Here is a 5,000-nt window from a genome sequence, read left to right on the forward strand (position 1 = left end):
CTGAGAGATGGATGGAGGGAGGGAGGGTAGAGGGAGGGGAAGGAGGGTAAAGGCAGAGAGAGAGGAGGAGAGGGAGGGAAAAGAAAGGGAGAGAGAGAGAGAGAGAGAGAGAGAGAGAGAGAGAGAGAGAGAGAGAGAGAGAGAGAGAGAGAGAGAGAGAGAGAGATGGAAAGAAAGAAAGAAAGAAAGAGAGAGAGAGAGAGAGAGAGAGAGAGAGAGAGAGAGAGAGAGAGAGAGAGAGAGAGAGAGAGAGAGAGAGAGAGAGATGGAAAGAAAGAAAGAAAGAGAGAGAGAGAGAGAGAGAGAGAGAGAGAGAGAGAGAGAGAGAGAGAGAGAGAGAGAGAGAGAGAGAGAGAGAGAGAGGGAAGGAGGGAGAAAAGCCGGAGATGGAGAAGTATGAGGGAAAAAACATACAAATGAACACACAAGATTAAAAGATAAAAAGTTATAAACGAGGAAAGAAATCAAATAAAGAAAAAGCAAGATTTTTCTTAAAGATTATCAAGAAGAAAATGCAAAGAGAACTGAAAGAGTGAGAGAGCGAGCAAGAGAGAGAGAGAGAGAGAGAGAGAGAGAGAGAGAGAGAGAGAGAGAGAGAGAGAGAGAGAGAGAGAGAGAGAGAGAGAGAGAGAGAAATAGAGAGAGAGATAGAAAGATGGAGATACACACTTATATATAGACACAGACAGACAGAGACAGAACGAACGCCAGAGAGAAAGAAAGAGAGAAAGACAGAGAAAATGAGAGACAGAGAGAGGAGAAGAGAGGCAGACGAAAAAAAGCGTTATGCAAACACTGGGTGACTGAAGCAAATAGGAAAACGCGAAGAGCAGAACACGTCCACAGACACAGTTAGGTATGAAAAATTTCCCTGATGATTAAAGAGAGTTTAAAGATAAGGCTTGTTAATATTTTTACTCTTATTATTAACACTGGCGTTGTTTTTCCTTTTCGTTTTTAGATTTTCTTTTTTCTGTTCATGGTTTTCGTTTTTATTATTGTTGTTGTTAATGTTGTTGTTGTGATTACTATTACTATTATTAATATCGTTTTCTTTAGCATTATTATTGCAATTTTCTTTGGTTTTGTCATTAGTTGCGCTGTCATCATCACTATCATATGTTGCAAATTATCATGTTTATTTATTTTCTTATTTTCATTCGTATTTTTTTTTCTTTATTATTGTTATCATTTTCATTATACTTTTTTATTTTATTCGTAATATTGCTGTCCTTATTGTTATTATTATTATTACCGTTACAGTTATGTTATACACACGTAAAGATAGAGAGATAGATAGTTTTGTATATAGATAGATAAAATGATGGATAGATAGATAGGTAAATAGATAGATACATACATAGCTAGATTAGATATAGATAAATATATAGATATATAAACATAGATTGACAGATAGATAGATAGATAAATAGATAAATGATTAGACAGACAGATAGATACAAATAAATAGATAAACAGATAGATAGATATAAAGTCATGTACGTAACCCTAGACGCCCTCTTTCCGCCCACATCTCGACGCCGCCCATCCCGCCCGCCCGCCCATGATTAACAGAATTTAGCTACAAATAACCAAAGCGTTGAATGTTCGAGAATTTACTCCGTGGAGGTATTATTGCATGTTCTGTAAATTACAAAATGTTAATTAAATTCAAGTCATGTTAAGGCCCAAAATTTATCGATGCGCATCGTTGACCTCAGAAGGTTGGGTGGGGGGGCGACGGAGGGGGCGGGGGGGGGGGGTTGTAATCGGGAGGAGGTCGAAAGGAGGGGGAGGGGGGGGTCGCTGTTTTGAGATTGTGTGGAGGGAGGGTGTGTATTGGAGGGGTGAGTGTATGTATATAATATACATACATATATATATATATGTGTGTGTGTATATATATATGTATATATATATATATATATATATATCTGTGTGTGTGTGTGTGTGTGTACATATACATATACATATATGTGTGTATGTATATATATATATATATATATATATATATATATATATATATATATATATATATATATATAAACAAAGCGAGGACTGCCGCTGTCTCCGGCGAGCAGGAAGAGAAGAGTCAGCGAGAGGGCTGGGGCTGGGGGGTGGGGGTTCGGGGCCTGGAGGGGTCAGGGGGGCGGGGCGAGGAGCGAGGGACACCGGCGTGAGAAAGACTTTAACTAAGTGGAAACAGATGGCCCATTAAGGAGCACGCTTGAGGTGGGTCTCCTAAACGCTCCCGAGCGGCTCAGCCTCGATCCTGCGGCGCCGTGGCACTGGCGTCGGGGCGCCCGTCGCGGGGCGTGGGCGGCGCCCGCGGCTGCGGCTGCGTCAGTATGTAATGCGGGAGGTTGGACATACACACCAACACATACGATATGTATGTGTGTATATATGTATATATATGTGTGGGTGTGTTTATGTATGTATGTGAATATACGATATGATATATATATATATATATATATGTATGTATATATGTATGTATGTATGTTTGTATAATATATATATATATATATATATATATATATATATATATATATGTATGTATATGAATATATATATGTGTGTTTGTTTGTGTGTATACTGTGTATATATATATATATATATATATATATATATATATATTTATATAAATATATATACTGTTGACGCCCCGCCGCTAGGAGAGCGCCGGCGCGTGAGTGCGAGCGCGCCCGCCGCGTGGACGGCCCGGCCGACGGCGGCGATTCCTCTCCGCGGCTGAATCTCCTCACGGGCGCCTTAATACAGCAGCGCCCGGGCCTTAATATTCATGTCACTGGGGCCATTATTTCTCAGCAATTTGGCGAGACGCACTTCACGGTTTACGAGCGTCACCCCCACTCCTTACCCCCCACCCACCCCCTCTCCTGCCACTTTACCCCTTCCCCCACCCTTCCCCTCCCCCTCCCTCTCCCCCTCTCCTCCGCACGTCCTGCCCCAGGCGCCCCCACGGCCGCCCTCTCGCCCCTCCCCCCTCGCCTCCTCCCCTTTATCTCGGGCCTGGCGGTGGGCGTGAGGAGTGGAGTGCGGGGGGGGGGGGGGGGGGGGAGCTCGACACCGCAGACATGAAGGAGGGAGATGAGGTGTCGGGTGTGGGGCGCGAGGGGGGGGGGGGGGGATCCTGCACCCCGGCGGGAGGGTCGTAAGGACGGCTTGAGGTTTCGGGAAAACGCTGTGGGTTTTGGCCGAGAGTCGGGCGTTAGAGTAAATATGTGATTAGATGAACAGCGTTCTCATTTCGGAGCTGAATTCCGAAGCGAGGAAACGATGACGGCGCGGCGGCTGCGCGGGAAGAGAGGCCTCGACGCCCTCGCCTCTTCCCCGCGACGCTGATTAATACAATTTTCGGAAACCTTTGTCAGCGCAGCAGACACGTCCGTAAGTCTTTGTCGGTGTTCGAGAACACGCAAGTTATGCAAATATGGCCCTTTACGGAAGCCAAGATCACAGCCGTCACCTCTCGTGCATAAATTGGGATGCAAGGCAGTGGCGTAGACGGAGAACGCGCCCAGCAGAACACACGAACACCGGCCTCAGGTTTTCCGCAATGTTCTGTTGAACTCGAACACGCCTTTCTGCAGGTGGATGCTGTGGTACACCGACTTTTACTTGATTATTCACTTATAAATCAATATTTCCACAGTAATGATTAAGATAAGTGTCCGCCATTCTATCAAGTGAGGAGGAAGAGAGTGTGCTGTTGATAATTAGAAGGTAATTCTGCCTAGGACGCATGCCTGTGTAGCAGTCCTCCTCGTCAGTGTAGCATTCTGCCTCTTGTCAGTGTAGCGCAGGAGTCCGCATTGACAGTCTACCCAGAACTGGTCCGTAATTGGTATGTTCTTTATGGTTATATTTGCATACCGTTACATGGCCAACACGTATGAAACTTTCCCATAATGACAGCAGGAAAAGCCATTAAAATTGATCGAATGCATACTTATTGGTCCTCAACCCTCGACGAGCGTAGATGATTCCCGCCGCCATCTGAAATCACGCGTTTTCAGCCTGCGTAGGGCGCTGAAGCCGGCGTTGGCTCTCTCTCTCTCTCTCTCTCTCTCTCTCTCTCTCTCTCTCTCTCTCTCTCTCTCTCTCTCTCTCTCTCTCTCTCTCTCTCTCTCTCTCTCTCTCTCTCTCGGGAGGACAGACGCCAAGCGAGAAGGCTCCTGCACCGCCCGGCGTTCCGGCGTTGAATTCCGGAGGCCGTATGCTAAGCCTGGGTAAAATATAGCTTCACAGACACGTGGAAATGGGTCTGCGGCACCACCCCGGCCCTTGACGCGGTGCACACAGCCCTCGTCTCTCTCTCTCTCCTCGCTAATTGCCATGACACACTCGTCCTAAACTCAGCAGAACACGCAAATCAGCAGGAGACAGCTTACCAGAGCACCAGCCCCCCCCCCCTCCCCCCGCCTCCCTCCGGCTGCGCCATCTCGCGACAACTCCAGGTGTTCGAACGCAGCCTCGGGCCCACCCAAGTGTCGCCTGTATTTAGGGTGGGTCTCCGTCGTGCGTTCCTCTTCTTATTTTTGTTTCTTTTCTAGTCTTATTATCTTCGTTTTTATTTCTCATTTTTCTTTGTTTTTTCCTTCTCATTTCATTGTTGTTGTTTTTCTTCTTTTTCGTGTTCGTTCCTTCCGAAAAACGGCAGCGACTTCGCCCTCGAGAGCCATCTTAGCAGCACTAGGACGCCGGCCATTAATGGGCAAAGGGGCGAGAGTCTTACCTAAACCGTAGTTCCCGAAGCGAGAGGCCCGGGGAAGGAACGAAAAAGAGAGAAAAGCTTTAACTCATTACTCGCGACACTGCCTCATCTGTGCCTGACGGGGCCATCGCCTCTCCAACGCGGCGGTGACGGAGCTGCATTCATTACCGCTGACCCTGTTTGACCCGGAACACACTCACGCACGCACACGCACATATAAGCACACACATACATTCACGCTCACGCTCACGCTCACACT

The sequence above is a fragment of the Penaeus chinensis genome, chromosome 1 (assembly GCF_019202785.1).
Source record: "Penaeus chinensis breed Huanghai No. 1 chromosome 1, ASM1920278v2, whole genome shotgun sequence".
Lineage (NCBI taxonomy): Eukaryota > Metazoa > Arthropoda > Malacostraca > Decapoda > Penaeidae > Penaeus > Penaeus chinensis.